The sequence below is a fragment of the Tachypleus tridentatus genome, chromosome 13 (genome assembly GCF_004210375.1).
Source record: "Tachypleus tridentatus isolate NWPU-2018 chromosome 13, ASM421037v1, whole genome shotgun sequence".
NCBI classification, from domain to species: Eukaryota; Metazoa; Arthropoda; class Merostomata; order Xiphosura; family Limulidae; genus Tachypleus; species Tachypleus tridentatus.
In genome coordinates this window covers 170,956,787-170,981,331 of record NC_134837.1, presented here as the reverse complement: position 1 = coordinate 170,981,331, position 24,545 = coordinate 170,956,787, and the positions used below count along the sequence as shown (strand labels likewise).

General features: G+C 33.7%; 1 protein-coding gene across 19 annotated transcripts in view; it reads left to right on the top strand.

The window, feature by feature from the left end:
• Positions 1 to 24,545, top strand: part of LOC143236810 (homeobox protein cut-like) — a 159,964-nt gene that overhangs the window by 87,656 nt on the left and 47,763 nt on the right. For 3 of the 19 annotated variants that reach the window (XM_076475403.1, XM_076475387.1, XM_076475398.1), the window contains exon 1: positions 20,255 to 20,586. The exons of 14 other annotated variants lie outside the window; for them this stretch is intronic. The gene's annotated coding sequence lies outside the window, so the exon portion shown is untranslated. Of the gene's footprint in view, positions 1 to 15,693; positions 15,798 to 18,517; positions 18,552 to 20,254; positions 20,587 to 24,545 lie in introns of those variants that run through there. 2 more of the 19 variants (XM_076475391.1, XM_076475396.1) reach the window with 2 other exon arrangements.

Sequence of the window (24,545 nt, the reverse complement as noted above, 5' to 3'; positions counted from 1 at the left end):
AACGATTATATATTGATCCACGGTTTATCTTGAACTTTCTTATGAAGAAATAGAAGATATGAATAACAAAAAAAACTACATGATAGTGAATAGTATGGTATCATATGCACGAAATGCATTCGTACTGTAATGTTTTTTTACTTTCAAATTTACTTATGTAACTTCATGTATTTTGGCAGCATATTCTTATAGAAGTTGGGAAAATTCTTCAGCTCATCAACATTTACTTGGTTGAAATGTTTTCAAGCTATACAATAATAAAAAACAATAACAAATGTTCTGAATAATAAATATACAAAAATAATGTAAATGCTTAGTGGGGATCTTTATTGCATAGAATTTCCTGGGAAGGAGACGCTGCTGTCCACATAAAGTTCTTTCATTAAAGTACACAAAGAATGTCTTTGTACTGAGACAGTCTCGAATCAAAGACCGTGGCGATATTTCGTCATCTAATCTTTCTTGTTGTCATTCTACGTGTAATAAACTGTTAAATGTTAATTCCTTTTCAACATTTTGCTTCTACACAATCAATTCATGAAAACAGTTATTCAGTTAACAAGTTAGTTTTTGTGAACTTTTTTGGAAGCTTGAAAGGGGAAGTAGCTTTTTAGGACATTGACTATCGAAGTAACAAAGTATGATGAATGTGGATGATGAAACTGGAACTGCTATAAACACAACGAATATGTCCTCCAAACTGAAATTATACTTAATCGCCGTATAGCGTACGTTATAAACAACAGTACCTACGTCAACAAGGTGAAACTTTTAGAAACTTTCTCAAAACTTACTGTACTAATACACTTAATAACCATTATCCGAATTTTTGGAGAAAAGCTATTCCATCAACAAATTTCAGTGTTTTGGTTTTCTTATGTCTTACTATATTACGACCCAATATGGCATTATCGCCTGTATGAGCTGTTATATAATATTGAACAACTAGTTGTAATTGAATAAATAAGGTAAATATTTGTTGTTCTTTGATAAATGTCCTCTACACATTGTGTCTCCACAACAGGCAGTAGACATCCATTCTACAAAGTTTCATCATAAATATTTATTTATTGTTGTTTTTAGCACACAAACTGAACAATATACTATTTGCACTCTGTTCTCTATGTTAGTAAAATTACTGTTGAACTACGGAGGGGCGTAAACGTAATGAAATGGAATAAAATAGAAGGAAAAAGAGAGGAAATGTATATTTCAGTTTTTTGGTATCTGATAAACACAATGCGACTTTAACCTGAAAGTAATAAGCAATGTGTTTTGTGGTCAGTTTCAATAACGTTTGAAATGTCTATTCATTCGGCACCATTTTGTGTACGTTTGAATATTTTATTTTGCTGGGCGTGGCTCAGTAGTTACTGAGCCCAGAGTGTAAATCTGAGCATTCGTATTTTCCGTCTCGTCGGCTTCCTTCATACTTTGAGAACGTAGATGTTCTATAAGAATGACGGTTGAATACCAATTTTGATTGGAGCAGCCAAAGAGTTGTTGTTGGGTGCTGTTGAGTAACTGAGCATGCGTAGATGCATAAAAATTATTTTCCTGTTTTTTACCTAGTTTCAATAATAACACATATATGAACTTCGAATTATAGTTTCTTTGTGTGGAAAATGCAATAATTTAACGTAATAATTCATTGAAATACATAGAAACTTAAAAATTAATTAAGTACAGTATAGCTTTTTGTATACAATCCAATATTTGCGTCTTTGGATAACAACATGTTTGCATTGTGGTAGCAAAGTTAAACAAGTTATAAGACTTGTAGATAGTAATAACAAGTTAGATCAGTCAAAAGAGAAAATAACTTATTAAGACCTGCGAACAGGTTTTTAATCAAGTTTGAGAAACATCGCCACAATAAGTTACAGACAACTGTAAACCCAATGGAATAAAACCAGAATAGTATGAATAAAAAGTAAGATATGAAGAAACCTCTACTGTGGTATTTTTTGCCTCTAAATTTAGTTTATACCACTCATCTAAGATTATTAGGAGTTTTTATGTAAAAAAAAACAAATTGTTTTATGCCTCTTCGTTCAGTTTATACCACTGATGTTAGCTGGTGAAGAGTCTTTATGTAAAAAACAATTTGCAGTATGCCTCTTCTTTTAGTTGAGAGCACCAATGTAAGCTGATCGGGAGTTTTTTGTGTAATGAATAAACTGTTAACATTTGAAGAAATTCATCAAAGCTGTCCTTTCTGGATACTTTTATGTTTGTGTGTGTTTGTGGAGATTAAAGGTGCTTAGCAATTTATATTTATTTATCAAATATGGTCTTGATATGAAAAGTAAATTAAATTACGGTTTGCTGGGTTTTAAATTTCTGAAGTTTTAATATATGCTTTGAAGTACTTTCAAACTGTGCACAGTTTAGATGTTAATTTAACGGATTCAAACGTTGTATATCTATCTATCCATCTCTATATATAATTGTGTTGTATGTAAATATATACGTATACTGATGCCAATAAATATTTAGAAGACCATCAAGAAAAAGCTAATAACAGAAACTAACCACGACATGTAAAAGAGTTACGGTAGTTTTCATGCCCTTCGCTTCAATTTTCCTTATTCTATTATTTTCACGCATCACATTTAAATAACGTTTTGTTGCAAACATTATGTATCAGATAGATAAATTTTGGCCTATTTGAAAACAATTTTACGTGGTCAAACAAACAAACACTGTAGAGGTAACTTTAATTAATGAAACTACACGTAAACTAAACGATAAAGTAAAATGGTGGTGTTTATAATAGTGTACAGAGTATGAAACAGTTTTGAGCTTTCAGTATATAACATGATTTTACGAAATCAAAGAAAAATATTCATAAAAACGAAGAATAAGACACGTACTAAAAAAAAAGCAGCTAAAAGGCATTTATACCAGTCTATGAAACAAAACGAACCTAATTTATAAAAGCTTTCTTTAATAAATTGAATGTAAACTTGCAATGAAAGCAAGCTTAGTTTATTATGCAGAAAAATCCCAATGAGTGTTTAGAAAATGATAATAAATGACCCGTCATGGCCAGTTGATTAGGGCACTCGACGTGTAATCTGAGGGTCATGGGTTCGAATTCTAGTCGCACCAAACATGCTCGCCATTTCAGCCGTGGGGGCGTTATAATGTACGGTCAATCGCACTATTCGTTGATAAAAGTGTAGCCCAAGAATTGGCGGTGGGTGCTGATGAATAGTTGCCTTCCCTCTAGTATTACACTGCTAAATAAGGGACAGTTAGTGCAGATAACCCTAATGGAGCTTTGGGAGAAATTCAAACCCAAACAAAAAAAATGATAAGCTTAAGGTTTTGAACGAACTGCTCTTGCGTATTTTATTCTTAAACAATTTGAGAAAGCCAGTAGAAATTGTATTTAGTGCAATATTAATTTTCCTTTTGGATGTTGCACGAGCGTTAAGTGTTGTTTCTATGAAAAAATTAAAGTTGAAACAGAAGCCAGTCGTCGCATGATGACAACGACATACTCACTGCATTGTAAAGCTTGACTAAGCATAAAATCAGGTGAGATTATTCTGAACGGAAAAGCAAGTATGCAATCTGGACTTCTCAGACAAAGGCCTATCTAACGATACGAGATTTGTAGGTTTTGATCAAGAAATTTTCGAGAAAAAGTCCGGATAGTTAAAGGCAAGCATTTTATATAGGTTATGGACTATTTGTTTTTTTTATAAATAACTAAACAACTTATTGTTCTGTCTAAACAACCTACCAAACTAACAAATTCTCATTATATGCTGTTTTTTATGTGTATCATTTGCATGGAACTCCACAATTAAAATATTACAATATCTATATGTACATTAGTCTGGAATGTTGCCTGTATGAAGGCCAAGAGCTCGCAAACAAAAGAATCGTATTTTAACGTAAAAAACATTTCGTGTATAATAAATACTAAATACATTCATTATTGTTAGGCTTAAGAAACACTTCGAACTTTCAGGTATTATAGTCTTGTATCTAAAGTCAAAATACCAAAGTAATACTTGAAATACACATGTATATATATATAAAGTGGACAAAATTTGTTACAATAAGGAAAGTTGTGTTAACCATTTTTTTCTCATTACGTTTCACACACGCACAAACTTTTCAGTATTTTTCTTCACTTATGTTCTTAAAAATGAGTTTTATTGTGCAATGAAAATGGCGCTCTTGAATTTATTTTCTTGTAGTCATTTTCTTCTCCAGATCGTGTAAATAATATAATATTTTTGTAAGCTATTTATGAGCCTTTGTTCAGTATTCTTTTAATTTTCGTTACAACTTGCAGTTAATTAATATTTGGTGAAATGACATTATCACTACGTTAAAGGATTGTGAAGGAGCCATCAATTTTTTTCTTGCTTAACAAAAAAGAAAAAAAGGATTAACAGTGGAAGTATAGAGATTAGAGACACACCCAACAATTAAAAACCTTGTCAATAAAAACAGCTTGCAATAAGTATGTTTAGCCTTGTGTTTGTAGATACTTCTTGTATTAGGCAGATCAAGTGACGCCACATACAACTTAGTTGTCCAGCTTTCAGAAGGTTATGTTGATCGGTCTAGTGTTCTTCTAGTTATTATTGCCATAATATCCCAATGTATATAATCTTGCTATATTTCTTATGATCCTGTTTTTGTTGTAACCCTTACACTCAATATTACCACATTGTATTATCGTTCAGTTTGAACAATAATTTTGAATAATTCAAGCCTTTGGGAAACCTTGAAAATAATAAATGAGCTTGAATTTCTAAAGAAATATGTTGATAAAAACACTTACTGAACATAGAACGGGTTTTTGGAACAATGTGAAAATTGCGGCATATCCATATAAAGATAACGTTTAGAGTAAAAAAGACAGTGATATTTTTATACTTTAACAAGGATCATCTGGAATCACAATAAGGAGATATCCCAGGATTGATCCTGGTACCTGTAGTCCGCCAAATGAGCACTCTACAAACTGAAATAAAGAGTTAACCCCTTAGTTTTTCCTTTTACTTTTATTTTTATTCTTCACTTGTTGTTTTGTTTTTTGAATTTCGCACAAAGCTACTCGAGGGCTATCTGTGCTAGTCGTCCCTATTTTTGCAGTGTAAGACTAGAGGGAAGGCAGCTAGTCATCACCACCCACCGCCAACTCTTGGACTACTCTTTTACAAACGAATATTGCGACTGACCGTACATCATAACGCCCCCACGGCTGAAAGGGCGAGCATGTTTAGCGCTACGGGGATGCGAACCCGTGACCCTCAGATTACGAGTCGCACGCCTTAACACACTTTATTCTTCACAACGCGAGCTATTATAACAGTCCGTAGATCATTGGGTTTATAACTCCGAAATTTCACTTTTGTTTTTAACAGTGTTAAACTACCATAAAATCTGTTAGTCAATGGATCTATCTATTTCTATGGAAGCTAATTTTTAATTTTAAGAAACCAAACTACCATAATAGTCTGTAGATCATTGGATCTATGACTTTGGAAGTTTGCTTCTGTTTTTAACAATATAAACTATCATAAGCGTCTGTAAGTCATTGAATATATAACTTCATAAATTCACTTTTGTTTTTAGCAAAGGAAACGTAAGAGTCTGTAGATTATTGAATCTACAACTCTATAAATGACTTGCCTTGTAATTTAGAATTGTATTTCGCTCTTAAAGCGTTTAGTATATTTTCTATAGAAACGTTACCTCGATAATATTGTTGGGTCGTTTAAAATAAGCACTTAATTTGCCTACGAAATGTAACCTATAATATTGTGATAATATCACATCAATGTTGGTTATTGATTGCAACTAAATTACTGTAATTTATCCTGTATTGTGAAACCATTTTTACACCACTCATATAGAAAGTAATAGCTTGAGAAAGTTAATCTCAGTATGCAAGTTTGAAGTTTGAAAATTGATAAATTATACAGAAATATGACAATTTATACAACATTAAGAGAAAATAAATCCATCAGCTCTTTTTCACTCATTCGTGCTTTATCATTTTTTAATTGAAAAATTACGTTTCAGATCTCGAATTTTGTTCTGTTGGGTTTGGTTATGTTAGATCAATTTCTTTAGCGAAAACAAAAAATAAATCTTATTTGATTAATATATTTTGGCCAATTTAGAATACTGAATGGATCGATTTTAATTAATTTCCTAGAGAAGATTAAATATATAATTTTTTTATTCATTAATAATATAAAAAAAGTATTACCTGAGACGTTAATTTCAAGAGAATAATTATTTTATTCTCTACTCTGAATGTTAACGTATGAGTGAGCTGTGTTAGTTTGTAAGATTGATATCATGAAATTATATCGAAGTAATACGGGTGTGCGTGTCTATGTATCCGTATTATAAGAAATGCAAAGCACATCATTAGTAACTTGTTGTTATATTTATTTTTAATTAAAAACTAAATGAAGCGTGGTAGATGCAACATAAAATTTGTTCAAAACTTTTTCATTAACAAATAATACTGTATTGGCGCCTTTGAGCTGCAGAGCACTAAAAGTTAAACAGATGTTACGTTAATATATATTGCGCTAAGAAACCATGTTTTATTCACATAACTCTTATTAATGTATAAAGTTGAACAAAGGCAAGAACATAATTTTGGCAAAAGGATTACAATGACTAAGCTAAGCTTCCCTTTCTATAGTTAGACATATGGCGGAACCGCTTTGCTATTTCGGCCTGGCCATGAAATATATGTCTAAGTTCATAACTTCTGGGATTACGTGCACGCTCAAGAGGAAGACATGTGGGTAATGGATTTAAAGCATGACGACGAAAGCAATGAGAAGATCCATTCCGTTTGATTAAAATTTTATGTAAGATCGAGCAAGCAATCATGTGATTGTGAAGTTATAAAATGAAGAAAACATTAATTAACCAAGTGTATATTCCCCCCTCTCTTATTGATTTTTCATACTCTATTTCTTCAATAACTATTTTTACTTTCTTCGTTTTCTCTTTAATTCCCACACTTTATGTTGCGGTTTTTCACCTTGAGAAATACATTTCATTTTCTTACTGTTTGTGTTCTCACGATCGTTTAATTAGTTAGGTTCATCCTAGCAAATATTACATTAGTTTTCAGTTTTTCTTTAGGCCCATAAACTGGAGCCACAGTTGATCAAACTAATGTATGTGAACTACTTTTTTCGCACAATTAACACATTTCCTCATTTTTAATGGTCGACGTTCAGTTATAGATAATAATTTTCTATCCTTGAAAATAATTATCCTGTAACACTAAAATTTTAGGCTAATTGTGAACATGATTCTCAACGGTTTTCCAACTCCTTTTCTTTTTTACGTTTCCATTCTTTAAGGTTTCTAATTTCTTTTTTAGACAGTTCTTGTAGAGTTTTCATTTTTTTCTCACTTTTTACCTCTTAATGTTTTCTGTTTTTATTCAGTGTGGTATCTTAGATAGATGTTTACCTTAAAGTTTAAACTCAGTTTTATGTTGGATAGTCTACTAGAACCTGTGATAAACAACTTATTTAACTTGAACATTTGTTATCACTGGCCACGTATTCAGGATACACAATTATTATGATTTTTTTTTCGTTTTTATGAAATATATTGAACAATAAAGCTAGATTCGCACAGAAAGGGTTGCCTGTGACATTTTTCACATTCTTTGAATTAACCTTGACTCTTAAAAAGTGAACATATACGAGACAGCGTGAAGTTGTTATTGGGTAACGGATCTTCAAAGCAGCGAATTGATATAACTGCCTAATCAAAAACACCTTATGTGTGACAAACAAAAATAGTGCGGCCAAAAAAAGGATTGGGTGCGCGACTTACAGGATTGTGGTTTGTTTTGAAATTTGCGCAAAGGTACACGAGGGATATCTGGGTTAGCCGTCCCTAATTTAGCAGTCTAAGATTAGAGGGAAGGCAGCTAATCATTACCACCCACCGCCAACTCTTGGGCTACACTCTTCTACCAACGAATTCATCGTCACATTATAACGCCCCACGGCTGAAAGGACGAGCATAATTGGTGCGACGGGGATTCGAAGCTACGACTCTTGAATTATGATTAACCATTTGGCCATGCCAGAAAAAAACAAAACTGACGACCAAACTAATAGTTACACTTATAGTATTGATAATAACTTAGCAGCAAATATTTAATAATTAATTAGCCAGGCAGCGTTTTTTTTGTTCAACTTGGGGCATGATGGTGGGTAAAACAAAATACGCGGCATACCTAAATAATAATAATAATAGCTTGGTGTATTTGTGAGCGAATATTCTAACACATGATGTTATGTATTGAATATTGTTAAATATAAAAAAAGACAGTAAAAATTCCATATTGAATTATTTATTGGTTGTTGTTTTTTTATTTAAGCGCTAAGCTAAAGAATGGGCTATCTGTACTATATTCACTACCTTAGAGCTCTGATTTTAGTGTTATAAGCTCTCGACGCACACCACTGAACCTCTATCATTTTGAATTCAACTCAATTTTCAGCTAACTAATTATTCTTTATAAACCATAATTGAAACATATGGCTCAGCCATCCTTATCCATTTTGACAGTTTAATTACGTCATTATTGTTTTATTTTTATTTTATACCTTTTATTAAACATTAAGTAAAAAATCAATTGTTTTTGTTATCACGTTTGATTGCAGCTTAACTAAGAAAAGCTACGTTCTCTAGAGGTAAAGATTGTACGTTTCGTATATTGTCGCAAAACCATTCAAGGGCTATCTGCGCTAGCCATCCCTAATTGTGATGCAATAGAGAGAACATGGTTATTCAATAGCACCTACTATCACTTTTTGACTACTTTAATTGAATAGTGAAACTTAAACGTCATTTCCAACGCATCCTAAACAGCACTGCGCAAGTTGTCGTTTGTTTGTTTTTTTGCTCTAACAGGACATGAAATATGAATTGTGAATTAACCAATCTATAGCCTAGTACCATAACAATTAAGCAACACCCGGTACAGTAAAACAGAAACAAACAATAAGAGTACAATAATAAGTCTTTCTTACCGTTGAATTTCCTTTAAATCTACTCTCAACCCTCTGAGCGCATCCATTTTTTTTACAAGGTCAGTTATGCTACAGTTATCTATTTTTAGTTTCTTTGTTTGTTTGTTTTGGAATTAAGCACGAAGGTATACTACGTACTCTGCCCATCACGGGTATTTAGAAACCCGGTTCCTAGCGTTGTAAGTGCGCAGACATACCGCTATGCCACTGGGTGACGTTTTGTAGTCAAATTCATTTTTATCATTTTTTTGTATCTTGCTCTTTTTGTTTCCTTTCTCAAAATTTGTTATATAACCTTCTTTTATATATCATTCTTACTGCTGTTTCTCTTCTCCTTTACAAAAAAAAATCTTATTTGCTTGTCGTTTTCTCTTTCTATAAATAGATGTAATATCCAAACGAAACATTTTGCAGTCGCTTGTTGTTTAAACAAGTTAATTGTCAACGTCTAACTACATATCTTTGCTTTTATAATACGTCATTAAATTACCTTATGAGTTAATTTTCTTAGTAAAAATACTTCTCTTTATAACCCATCTAAACGTATTTGAAGCAAATCATAAAAATGTAACACTTGCTCTTCATATTTAACTTAGGTTTCATGAACGAGTAGATAGGCTGATTCCGGAATGCTGAAAACTTATCCTTGAACCAGTTATTTATGTCTCTTTATATCTCTTTTCGAAACCAAAACTACAATATACTTTATGAGGATTTATGGTAATTACTATGTATGTTTAATGACAACTTTGAATCTCAATAAGAAAGTATAATGTTAGGTTTCTGAAGGCGTGGCATTAATGTTTCTGTTCATTTGAGAAGGGGTACTTGATGGCACTGATATACTGGTAAAACAGATTTATTTAACGATAAAAAGAACGATCGCCATTTGTAGCACTTCAGTTCAATAAATTTCTTTGGTCTTACATCGAAATTCTGTCTCGAGCTGTGGAAAGAATTAACAATGACATGAAAACAACAGTGCACCATCACTTGTTGACATTCCTTCACGTGTCATGTTGACGATTGGCCAACGAGGCCCTCAGCAGCGTGCAGTGGAACTGCCATTTAAAAAAAAAAAATGCCATAATTCTTTTAATGTGCAAATTCCAAATGTTGACTGGAGGGGATCGTTTGTAGATTTTCTTTATAAATGTCAGAGATTATTGTGTGACCTTTTATGAGGTTACATTTGGAAAATAATAACAGCCTGTTTTTTATTATATACATGCCAGGGTTACTCTTGAAGTGACCAACATATTTTTTGTTTCGTTTGACTTGTTAACTGTCTAATTGTTTTGTATAAGAAGTTTTTATTACTTCCAACACATATGTCAGTAAAATTCAAGACTAGAAAGTCTTACAAAGACAGTCTCGTAGATGATTTTCAATTTTTTAAAATGAGCGTAATTTGTAGTGTGGGCGGCGTAGATGGGTAAAGAAATGAAGATTACCTTTTCCTCCATTAAGAAGATGGATAACCCCTAATAACTTAAAACTTCTGACAGATTCTTTAGAGAATGGGGCATTTTTTCGTCATATTTTAGAACCATTTCGAAAGAAAATTTGAGTTTTAGAGGGTAGGTCTTCTGGAAAACCATCATTAAGTTTTATGCACCGAATATGTTTCAGAGTTATTTATTGACTCACTAAAATTAGTTTCGTTTACAACAACAAAAAAAAGAACAAAAAATCGCGTTCAGGTCCATACAAGTATATGGACATGAAGCTTAAATCTCTGACAATGGGTCCCCAAGTGGGTCAACAATACATTTACAGGTTAACTAATACTTAAGTCCGAGGCTCGATTCCCTGCGGTGAACAGCGTACCGATAGTCCATTGTGTAGCTTAGCGCCAGAACACACACACGCTTGTATTTGATAAACGTCAGCTTTCTTTATGAATTTGACTTCCTCTCTCCACGTGCACCCACGAATCATGTTTATCTCGTTCCTCTTCCTTTCACTCCCTCTTGGTGACTCAGAGGTAAGTCTGAGGATCATAACGCTAAAAATTGGGTTTAGATACTCGCATTGGTCGGAGCACAGATTGCCCATTGTGTAGCTTTATGTTTAACTTTAAACAAACAAAAATATAATTTATGCGTATTAAATTTAATGAGTTTAGTTTTTCGGACACTCACTTTAAAAAAGTTGAGTTTACTCAACTTGACTTTCTCACGCTCAACGGACTGGCATGGCCAGGTGGTTAAAGTGCTCGACTCGTAATCCGAGGGTCTCGGGTTCGAATCCCCGTCGCACCGAACAGGCTCATCCTTTAAGCAGTGGGGGCGTTATAATGTGACGGTTAATCCCGCTCACTATTCGTTGGTAAAAGAGTAGCTCAAGAGTTGGCGGTGGGTGGTGATGACTAGCTGCCTTCCCTACACTGCTAAATTAGGGGCGAATAGCGTAGAGAGCCCTTGTGTAGCTTTGCGCGAAATTCGAAACTAATCAAGCCAAACCAATCTTCATGCTTCATGGTCATTTTATATTTTATACTGATTGGGCGCACCCCGCTAGTACAGAGGTAAGGCTATGGATTTACAACGCTAAAATCAGAGGTTTGATTCCTCTCGGTGGGCTCAACAGATAGCCCGATGTGGTTTTCCTATAAGAAAAACACATTGATTGGGATTACGCGTGAATACACAACATGATAGTTAATGAAGTGCAATACATTATAACTACAGTAAGATTTATTTGCATTTAAATTTATACATTTGTTTTTAACAGTACGAGTTTACTCGCTAGCAACTGTTTTATAATTAACGTTGAAACAACAACTTAAAAATCAGAATACATTTGTACCTAATATTAACAGAGATTTATTTGGGTACAATTCTCTATAATATGGGCTGTACTTAATGTATAAATATTAGATTTATCGTAAGATAACCGTACATATTATTAGCATGAGTATGCACGCATACATTCACTATGAATTTGAAAAGCACATGACATCATACAAAATAAAGCAATAGAAAAAGAACCCTAAACCCAAGTGCTTTCGGATGTAGACCTTCGGGAGTAAACTGCAAACAGTGTCCATCTTCTGAAAGCACTTGGGTTTAGGGTTTTATTTTATTCATGCCTTTATTAATATATTTACTTTTGTTACACATGCATATTTGTATATATATATATTTGTTTTTATTCACGAAAATGTAATCATCTGCGTTATGTATTTTAAGTATTTTTAAAATTATGACGCATACTGTAAATATTACAAAACAATTACAAATGTATCTCACACCGAGTCTATGTATGCATCCATTCCATGACCGTTGTCTATTTTATCTCTCTCCTACAGCTTCATTGATTCTGGTTAAAGTTTTTTTTTAACAAGACAGGTTATTTCTTAGAAGCTTCTAGTAGTGGTTTCCACACACACACAAAAGAAAGAAGTGGATTTAGCACTTTTGTTCTATCACTGCAGAAGATTTAAACAATGCACTAGACTACATCCTAAGCACATCAGGGAACATCATTGTACATCTGGTGGTGTTAACACTGCCATCCCAATATGAGTACAAGTAGTTTACTGTTCTCAAATTGAGGTTAACTTTACCCCAGTACAAAGTCAGAAAGACAATTCTCCATATACATCTCAGTTAATACCATTTGCCAGAACAAAATCTATGCTAACTGACTTAATGCTTTCCTTAGAGTTCCTAACAGACATTAAGGTAAAGTAAGGCCCTGACTGTTTCTGTATCCAGTAACAATTCAATCTTAAGTACACGCACCACAGGCACATAACGCGTGAATTCGAGGTTTTGCAAACAAGCCACCATAAGAGTAGGTACAGGTAAACTGTTACACTTACCTGAACTGGTCACCAAGTACAACCCAAGCTTGCCATCAACTCCCCTCGTGCATTTTTAAACCTGATAATTAATTGTGTAGTATTAAATTCTATAGTGCAGGAGCCTTGCCAATTTTTTCAGACGTGTGACATCACCATTTTCATTTTTGTAAGCTCATTTTGAATTTTTAAAAAATATACAAAGTGCAAGTTTTTTTAAACTACCTAGGCTAGTAGTCAATGGAATACGCATATGTTACTGTCAGGAAATACACAACTGAACTTTTTTTAAATTGAGCAGCAACGAACAACAAGGATTTCATATATATAATACCGTTGTTTCCTTCAACCTCAGTTTTAGCAATAAAAGTATGCAAACATCATACTTTTTTTGAACCAGGATGGTGGCACAATGCCTGACGTCACATTCTAAGAGAGTTCGTGTTCTACAGTTCCGAGAGAGCTCTATGAGTGAACACGGCAGATCACGAATGATCAGACTCTCTGAGAAATTGATTATGAAAACCATTTTATTTCGGGTGTAAACCGAATAATTTATTGTTGTTTTTTTTATATATACATAGTTTTAATTTCTGAAGTTTCGAAATTAATATTCAATTCTTGGTACTGGAATGACACTACAATGTGCTCTGGCAGCACTAAACCTTGGTGATGATCGTAAATACAAAGTGTATAAACATTCTTGCATCCAATCACCATGAGATCTACAGTCGAAGCAATAGTCTTGGGACCTAAGGAACAGGATTATTTCTGTACCAGTAATGCAGCTCTTGAACTATGACAGATACACCATGACATCTTTTGCAATGGCGCTATAACTTGAGAATAATAGATTTGTTTGAGCAGAATCCACAGTCGTATTTACCACTGCTTCTGATTTTTTTTCTGTTTTAATGCACCATTTTATGTGACCATTCCGAACTGTACCAACTCAAAAACTGTCTCTTTTAAGGATGATATGCTTCTGAGAGATATGTGGCATTTTATGAATTTGTTCAATGTACTATCAATAAACTTATGAACAAGTGTCCTGATAAGTATGGTGAACTTGAGTAGAATACATATTATCGTCACAATTTGCACCAATCTCGGACTCTGGATAGAGACCTTGCTATTTAGAAAATCTACTGAATGTTTCAGCCATCTGCAGGACTATGGAAAGAAGTTGGCTACTTTATTTTATAACACATTAGTTCTTTATAGTAAGTCTTATTCACCACGTTCATCTTATCAATTTTGGTAGTAATTGTGGTTCAATCGGTACCTTTCAAGGTTTGGGCTATTTAAACAATATAGAAGTCCAAGAAAGACCACTCGAATAAATTCAGACTGATTGTCAGCATGTAGAAAGTTACCAGTAGAAGCCAGTGTTTCACCTAACCGTCTGCCTACCGTCAAAGTCTGAGGGTTGATCAAAAGTACTTAAGTAGCTATTTTTATGGTCAAGAAGGCTTTCGATCCAAGAAAAAACTTTCAGTTCTTACTGCACTTTCAAATCACGAACTTATTTATTCCTTTTCTTTGTGAGCTCCATTATGACGATTTACAAACTGTACAAAAGTAAAGATTCTGACACCAAAAAGAAGTACATCAATAATAAATCCTAACTCTTGGCACTAGAAAGCAACTTTATGATCTAATCTGTGGTATTCAGACACACTTATTTCCAAAAAACATGTTATGAATACTACATTAAAATAAAAATTTCACAAATCCACTGAACAAAACAAAAAATAAGCAAAAGAAAAACATGCATACATAAAGAGATGACATATTTTTCTATTTGTACAATAAATAGGTTTTACTAATATGGCTGAATTCCTAGTTCAATATTTAGAAACACTTTATGGCTTTAGATCTGGAGAAAGCCCATCTGCATAAGACAAAGACAAGAGCAAAAATCAGTATACCATACTTTCAAGTTTATTAACAATCATGTATCATCTTACAACCCCAGATTACCTTCATCACAGAACATACATTTCAAGGAGAAAAATTTGTAACTCATGCCAAACTTGCACAAGCATTTATGCGACCCTTTGATATGAGTTTGATATTACTTCAGGATAACATAACAGAAGCAGAGTAAATGAAGTGTAAACCATATTGAAAGACTGTGTGTCATGAAATGTTTGTCCTAGCTAGAGGATTAGTACAAGGTAACTACTGTTACACATCCCGTTTTCAAAAGTCCCCTTCTTTAAATACATTAGATAAACGAAGAAGAACTAAACAACACATTAACAAAATTAGCAGAATATATATAAATATATGTGTGTGTATTATTTCTACATACGTGAGGGTGAAATTAGCAGTTATTTTAACGGTGACATTTCAACTTGACAAATACGTACTCTTGATGTACGTGTCTGCGAAATTACATTGCTAGAAACTGGATTTCGATACTCGTGGTAGACAGAGCACAAATAGCTCATTGTGTAGTTTGTGCTTAACGTTAAACAGACTTAGTATATATATATATTTTTTTTCATCGGTTAGGAATTAAAAAACAAGCTGAATACATAAATCAGAATTTATCAATGCGACCTCGAAATCTGTGAATGAATGGGTGACAATAAAGTAGAAATCTACATGGTTTTTTTTAAAGATAAAACATGTTTTTTTTCTCTATTTTCTGATAATGAATATATTAGAAGAATATCATAAGAATAACTAGCTATAAAATATTCTGCTACAGTACTATTTACTTTCTCTCATTTTTGATGTTTCATTTTGTGGAAATTATACTGTATTCAAAATTAATTTCTCTGCATATCCAAATGATTAGGACGCTTGAATTGCAAGCTGAGGGTCGCGGGTTCGAATCTCTATCTTACCAAACATCCTGGTCCTTTTAGTCGCAGAGTCGTTGTAATGTGACCATTCGTTAGTAAGAAGAGTTAAAGGTGGGTGCTGGTGACTTTCCTGCCTTTCACTTTTAAATTAGCGATAACTACTGCAGATAGTCCTCGTGTAGTTTAGCGGGAAATTCAAAACAAATAAACCAATTATTTTGAATGTCCATAACAGCAAGAACATAAGTACGGGGAGGAGGAAGAAGTCATAGAGAACCTGACCCTCCAGGGTATGAATTTTTCTTACCCAAACACCGAGAGAGAGATCAAACGATGGATGTACATAAGTCACAAGGAACACTTCCGCTGTTGATTTTTGATGCAGGTTTAAATGTCAACTATACAAGTTGATTCTTTAGACCCTTTAGCATGGTATACGTTGGGAAAACCGTAAGATTTATTTGCACGAGGGCTGTCAGCAGGTAGCACTTATTGATAATAGGAGTTTTATCATCTTGAGGCTGATGGTTGTCTATTGTGTATTTCTACAGGTCAGCTGTATTTGCCTATTACAGACTCCAGGCAAGTGTTTGTAATACCGACGCTTGAACTATTTGAATTAATTATCTGAGGCCACTAGTGATAAACTCACTAAATGTATTTTTGAAAATTGTTTTATTTAGAATGTTGAATAAATTTATAATGACCAGTTAGTTTTACCCATAATATTATTAGGCACTTCATATATATATGAATATATATATATATGCCGAGTCCTGAGGTGATGAAGGCGCTCGACTCGTAATTTGAGGGTTGCGGGCTCGAATCCCCGTCGCACCAAACATACTCGTCCTTTCAGCCGTGGGAGCGTTATAATGTGACGGTCAATCCCACTATTCGTTCGTAAAAGAGCAGCCCAAGAGTTGGAAGTGGGTGAGGATGACTCTCTACTTACTCTTTAGTCTTGCACTGCTAAATTAAGGACGGCTAGCACAGATAGCTTTCGTGTAGCGTTGCGCGAAAAAACATCATCACTTCAGATATAAGCTGTTATAATGGTTTTGGTTCATTGTTCTAAATTTTATTATTTCATGTGTTTGTTAGTAAAATTTTATTCTAACAATTGGAACAAAATATTTATATACGTAAAACACGTTCGTGTTCAAGAGAACGTTAGTTACTGAGTGTCGAGATGTCAAACATATCTTTTAAGAAGTATTAAAGGCACAGAAGAAGATATTAAATTGTTTTACTTTGAAAATTTCTTTAGACTCTATCAGTAATTTGGGATTAAAATATACATATATATTCCATTGTTTGAAAATTGGTTTGGTATGTTTTGAATTTCACGCAAAGCTACACGAGGGCTACCTGCGCTATTCGTCCCTAATTTAGCAGTGTAAGACTTGAGGAAAGGTAGCTAGTTATCACCACCCACCGCCAATTCTTGGGCTGCTCTTTTACCAATGAATAGTGGGATTGGCCGTCACTTTACAATGCCCCTAGGGCTGAAAGGGCGAGAAAGTTTGGTGTGATGGGGATTTAAACCCGCGACCCTTAACAACCCGGGCCTTTTTAATTATAGGCTTATGTTTTAATTTTCTACTGCGCTTACTGTAATAAAAAGCACTGGCGTTCCAATTTACATTGCATCTACTACGGCAAGATAGACTTATGAGTTAATTTTTATTGCGCCTGTCAGATCAAGCTGGCCTTTTATGCAACCTTTTCGACACCAGGGACCAACGTACTGTCTCAATAAATTATCGTGAACCACTAAAATGCAATTATAAGGAAAAAATCATTACGATTTACGTATTAATATTCTATCAGTTTTTGTTTGCTTATTGATATGTTTTATCGTGAATTTTAACGAATCTGTGGTTGAGCAACACTGCTCTTAAGTGTGTTTATGTTTTCATGTTTACATCAAGTTCTTCAAATACCAGTAATTTAAACCGCTTTTCTTAATATCCTCTTGAGATTTAAAACAAATAATTCTAAAGGGAAAATATGCCAGAAACTACATTTTCATAGTTGCTTATATCGTTGTTGTTTGCTTTAGAGCAAAACCATACTGGGCTATTTGTTGTATAGATGGCGGGGAATCGAACTACGTATTTTAGCGTTGCAAATCGTTGTAGTAACTGTTGTCCCGCCAGATGGCAGTTGCGTTATTATAACAAGGTTTCACTGAAAGTTTTCTTAAGAAAGAACAGAGATATTAGTAAAATGAATATATGACTATTTATTTATTTATTTGTTAATTTATTTTCTTCTCCAAAACATGAATTTCAATGAAATGAAAAACGTGGCATTAAAACTTAATATATGCTGCGGTTCGCTGTATTAAGCCTACTTTATTTATTTGCTCCGTTCTACCAAGCAACACTAATTTGATGTGAATTCAGCGAAACTGGTCTGTTGCAGTGAAACTAACGAATAGAAAAATATATTAGGCTTCTACAGCATCTTTTCTTCATGAAATTCATATTTTCGTTAGGAATATAATTAATGAATAGCTGACTTCGCTGCACATTTTTCATAATAACAATTTTTTATTGCCGTTTAAGTGAACAAACAACAAAAGGCAAACGAAATATTCCTTTGTTTTTAGTTTGTATAATAACACATTCTTGAGTTTCTGCCTTAAATTCAGCCTTAAGGGAAGGGATCCAGATTTCCCTGAGAGAGACAAAGACGCTAACTCCTTAACATTGGTAAGCACAATTATATCGATAACATAGAAAAAAACAACGACGATGTTACAGTTATTCTTAATTTTAACAAAACGTATCATGGAAACGCATTTTATTTTCCTTCCATTTTAGAAAACGAAAGAGCTTCCAGGGACCCTGGATCTTGGTAAGTATGTCCAACCCACCCATATTAAATCTCGAATGGCATTGCTTCGTAACATTGCAACCTATACTTCAATATTTTATTTGCTTTTGGTAGTAGTAGAGCAGACAGAAAAATATATTTTGTAAAGTTTCAAACTTACCCTCTTCAATGGATAAGTATTTGAACAATACAATTCAAAGTTAATTGTAAATATTTTTATCCATTTGTGGTGTTAAAAGAAATCGCGTATTTTTTCTAAAACTTTTTGCTACGGGTTGATAACCGAAAAAAAAAACCAGCATAGATTAGGAGGGCTACCGCAGATAGCCCTCGTGTGACATTGCGCGAAATTCAAACAAAACCAATATCACCCTCTTTATGTTCTGTATGATGTGTATATTAAATAACTTTAGTATTGAAAATAACTGATATTTTTGGTATCATCAAGTGTTTTTGAAGATCATGTGTACGCAATATCCGTCTCAAACAATTTCATAACCTGCATGTAGATCACTGAGACACTGAACATGACTCGTGAGGCACACGATCATGAAATCCTTTATGACTCAAGCAGCGACCTTCAGTGAGCTTACTAGCAGCTAGAATTACAATAAAAATGAAGTTAAGAGAATATGACGTGTTCGTGCCAGCGTCGTCAGAGAGCTATGATATATTTAATTACTAATAAAAATAACTTTGATTGTGTGTGTTGTGTGTGACTAAGAGAAAGAGACCTGTGTGTGTTTATTTATGTTATGTGTGTGCGGGAAATAAAGTTTTGTAGGTGTATGTATTTTGGAGAAGGAGCTATGTTTTTGTGTGTATTTGTGTTTGAGAGAAAAACCTATGTTTATGTTTGTGTTTCATGTGTAAGAAAGTTACATGCTCGTGTGAAAGAAAAGAGGCTAAGTTTATCTGTGCACGTGGGAGAAAGAGTTACATGAATGAATAATAGATGTGTATTTTTGTTGTGTTTGCTTGCTGTTAAGCATGAAGCTACACATTGGCTATCTATGATGTCCCATCACCGGTATCGAAACCCAGCTTTTAGCGTTATAAGCCTTTAAACTTACCTCTGGACCATTGGGATCCAAATGTGTACGTATGTATGAGTTATGTGTGTGTATTTATGTATGATAAAAAGAGCTAATTGTTAATACTTGTCTATTTGTGGTAGAGCAACATGTATGTATGAACTTATATGTGAGTGTATGAGTGACAAAGCTGCATTTTAGTGAGATATACTTGTGTATGTGTGAGTGTAAGAGGGAGAGAGAACTTCCTGCTATCAGATTTGTCGTGTGTTTGTTTTAAAATGAATATCGGTTAGATTTTTTGCAATAAACAATTTTTATCACTTATTCTGTAATATCCGTTGTCATCTTGCCACTGAAGTTAGCAGAACCCGAAAAACATACAATAGTTCTGATAGCTGTAAACACTTGTCTTCTCGATATAAGCATAAAATTTCAAAATTTTTATACCAGTAATACTTATCCGTACTGTTTTGTTGGTACTTTTTTATTATTATTAAATCTACGTGTAAATGTATGCAAATTCACGCACACTAGTATACGCATGAGCTTAGTGGTTGCAGCTCGCATTCCGAATGCAATTAATGAGTGTCTCAACAGGCCATTATTGGTTGCCAAGGCAACGGGGGGACTAAAATAAGCCTTTTAAGTACAGAACCGCCGATCACACATCAACAGAATTGGCTTTCACTCGGAGCTTGTAAGTAACACCAACAAACCTCTGCGTGGCTACCACTTCCTTAATGTTCGGTTGCGTGACACGATATTCTTGTGTTGTCATGTACAGTGCCATCTGGATGCGATCAAGTAAAGCTTTGGGTGGTCTCGGAAAGCAAGAAAATGCGGGCAAAGCTCTGTCGAACAGTGAAGTTGAGTTCTAAAGGAAATGGTGAATGAGAAAGAAACCAAAAAGCTGTAAGCTGTCGCCTGCGATTTGCTTAGATCGACGCAGCTAGTTGAGCCAAATACAACATACGGAATCTCTGAGGTTAACTTTAACTCATATGTACCAATCACAGTCGGTAAGAATAATTTCTTTTTTAGAAGACTTGGTATGAAAACAGTTGAATCTATAAGCCTCATGTTTAAGAATCATTATTTGCCCACAGTTTTAGATGGTAACGTTGTAATAGATGTTATGAATAATTAAATTATATAATTATTTTAACTTTTAACATGTTTTGTCGCACTGTTGTTGTTTTTAATACTTACCAAACACTGAAGAATTAATTTTAGTTACTTCTAGGGACAACGAGGAAATGCTCGGACGTCATCCTCAGATTTGTCCCAAGCGAAGGTTGTTAGTAGATAATTTTAAGTGCCTTTTCAACTTATAAAAAAACTTAGTAGATGAACTTTAATATGCCTTCTCTATATGAAATAACACTTAGTAGATTAACAAGTCTTCTTTACCTAAAATATCACTTAATAGATGAACATTAACGTCTTTTCAAATATAAATGTCATGTCGTAAACGAACTTTAATGTCTTCTTTATATGAAATAACACTAAGTAGATTAACATGTTTTCTCTACTTAAAATATTACTTAGTGAACGAACCTTAACATGGTTTTTGTTACTAAAATGTCACTTAGTAGATGACACTGAACATGTCTTCTTTACTTAGTGTATCACTAACCGTAGTAAATGGAATGTGAGCTCTTTTATATCAGGAAATACCTGTAATACTGAGACCTGACGTAATTGTAATGGTATGTTTTGCTAGGTAGTATTACTCAACCTAAAAGTAGACTCTTGCATAAAAACGTAAAAAAAACAACAAAAAACAGTCACGAAACTTGGGTGTGTATTTTATTTGCCTTTGTTGTTTCATACAGAAATATTTGTGGAAGGTAGAAGCCTTGGTAAGATTTTCTGATGTTGTCACCAGTGGTAATTGTGTTCATAAAGATAGTTCATTAATCAGAATGATAGTAAACTTCACAGATAACACAGGCCTGCGTGTTCTTCAGTAATCTGAATTTGAAAATGATATCCATTTTTCTCCATCAAGTACAAATTTTTTACAAAACGTCAAATGCACTTTTACATAAGTAAATCATTTTCATTGAAATCAGATCACGTATTATTATGCTTAAAATGTCGGCAAGCATTGGCTATAGATTTTTCTAGACTAATCGCGACATCAGTCTTACCTAACATAACAAATATAAAAGTTAAAAAAAATGTTCATTGTTGTAAACGAAAAGTAAGAGATTTTTTTTTCTTTTCGGTTTCTAGAACATCTTTACGTGATAGAAAAAAATAAATTAAATATTATTTTCGAAATCTGAGTAGCAAAATTATGAACAATATGTTATTAAAACCAAAACAAATTTTATGAAGTTTAAATTCGCAGACCTGTGTAATTTACGATGGTGCAACTCGCTACAATAAAATGGTTTGTCTTGGTTAATAGGCTAAGAACTCGGTTTATTTTGAATCCATTTCTTCACAGATTAGCTCCTATAATTTTAAAGACCAATTATTAAGATGATGCTAAAGCATAGTAAGTAAGGTTATTGTTATTGTAATTTAGGTAAATGGATTTTTTTGGTTTTTAAACTTTTTTGCGGTGCTATTCTCCCGGCTCGGAATGGCCAGGTGGTTAAGGCACTCGACTCATCTGAGAGTCGCGAGTGCGAATCCTTGTCACGCCAAACATGCGCGCTCTTTTAGCTCTGGGGGCGTTATAATGTGACAGTCAATCCCATTTTTCGTTGGTAAAAGAGTAGCCCAAGAATTGCCAGTGGTTGGTGATGTCTAGCTGCCTTCCTTCTAGTCTTTGCTAAATTAGGAACGACGAGCGCAAATAGCCTTCGAACAGCTTTGCGCGAAATTCAAAAAACAAACAAGCTATTCTTCCTAACTCTAAATAATATTAACCTCATAAACTATTGTTAAATGTATTATATTATTTTTTCTGTTATTGAAATGAGAAAAAAATATCTATTTTGCTGATTCGGATTTAGTATTTAGTATTTGTTATTCGCAACTTCAAAGGGATCTTATGCGTTATTTGGCCTAAACGGCCAGTTAAGAAACCCTGGGTCCGAGAGGGAGTGCAACTAGTGAACAGTACATAGAACCAACGCTGATACTTTTAGCCGAAACGAGGCGTGACTGATTGGCAACTTTAATAACCCAACTATATCGCTGATTCAAAATTCCAGCCTACAACATAATTTTTTATTGCCAGCTTACTTGGTGAGAGAAATATTTTAGTAGGACTTAAATATCGTTAACTATAATAATATTGGACATCAAACCTTTCAGGTTAAAATATCCTCATTGTTGTTTCCCTGTTGCTAAATTAGGACGTTGTACATGTCAGAGTCACCATTTTATAAGCTAATCATCGATACTTTGGACACGTTAGAATGTATATTTAAATCGATTTTCTCGCAGACTAGTGTTGTTTCTATTTATTTTCTTTCTCCTATATAAAATTGATGATTTGAGCAAAGTTCGTGTCAGGGCGTGGGTTTTTGGGAGGAACGATGAACACTGTACACAACAGATGATGTTTGTGGTGTCTTTATAGATGTACTGACTGGAAATGAAGGAGAGCATGTTGAAAGCCTTCTGTGACAGATTTTGAAATAGCTCTTAACATACCCAGGCTATTTTGAATAAACTATGTGGTTGGTTCTCAATGTGCGTCTAGTTGAATCTAGTTTCCATAAGGCACAATGTTTTCAAGATATTCTGGTTATGAGAAACTTTAGTAAAAATTCAAACAAACAAAGAAGCGATTGGGTGTAAAATAATTTAAACTGAATAAAAATCGTACATCTATATATATATATATGAAATAGACTCACAAGTTTCGACTCATTGATAACAAACGCGAATTTACACTTCTGTCTCTAAGGTACCACATGACCATTAAAAATATAAGACTCGAAAATAAAAACAAGAATTAATATGTTAAGTTTCAACAGAGAAGAACTTGAAACTATCTATTATTTAAACACTTGTCTTCTGAACGTTCCTACATTTACACTTACTGTTATACTTTCACATTAATACAATATACTCTTCTATATCATGTTTAGTATCTTGTAATTGAACGTCTTTATATTAATTTACCTTCATGTTTTACAAACGAAATTTTACTTCATTTCTAGTGAGTTGATTTCTTAGCACATTTATAACATTTTGTTCACAATTTTTACACAGTTTTATCTGTGTTTCTACAAAGTTTATCTCATTATTAATTCTCGTGAATCCTTATTTTTATCTTTACACTTCTCAACTGGTAAGTACACGTTAACATACCACCTAGTATTAATTGTAATATCTGAAGATTTGTGCTCGGAGAATAGACTTGTTAGAGAACATAGGTTAAACAAAATTATATGTATGAACAACAACAAAAACATTAGAGTTGTTAGAGAAGATAAGTTAAACACAGTTATATATGAAGAACAACAAAAAATATTCGGTGACCTGCAGAAGCCAGAACTATATTGACTGTCATAAAGAGTATATATCTCTTTGGACCACCATATTGTGTACCTGCAGTTATCTAATATGCTTTTTGGAAAAAAAACACACACCAGTGTTACCTGAATATATAGAGGGTATAAATTATCGACGATTCTTTACCAACCTCGATTCTGAGCTGTCCAGATGTACTCAACTCTCTTTAATACTGCCTCTTGCCAGATTTTCGCAGGTCTGCCTCCTTTTCGTTTACTTGTGGGTTCCGTATCACAGACTGCCGGGAGATGTTGGATGTTGCCTTCCTTAGAATAAACCTCCCACTACTTACATTGCGTTTCCTGTCCAATAGACTCTTGGTGAGCTTTATCCCATAGAACAGGTCTTCATTCTTTACTTTTCCATTCGATCAGGTATTTAAAATCCTACGCAAGAAGTTGTTTGCGTATGTTTGGAATTTGCAGACTTGCTCTTCGCATTCTCTGTGTTTCGGTTTCGTACAGTTGAGATTGAGATTGAAAATCCTCGTGTGTTT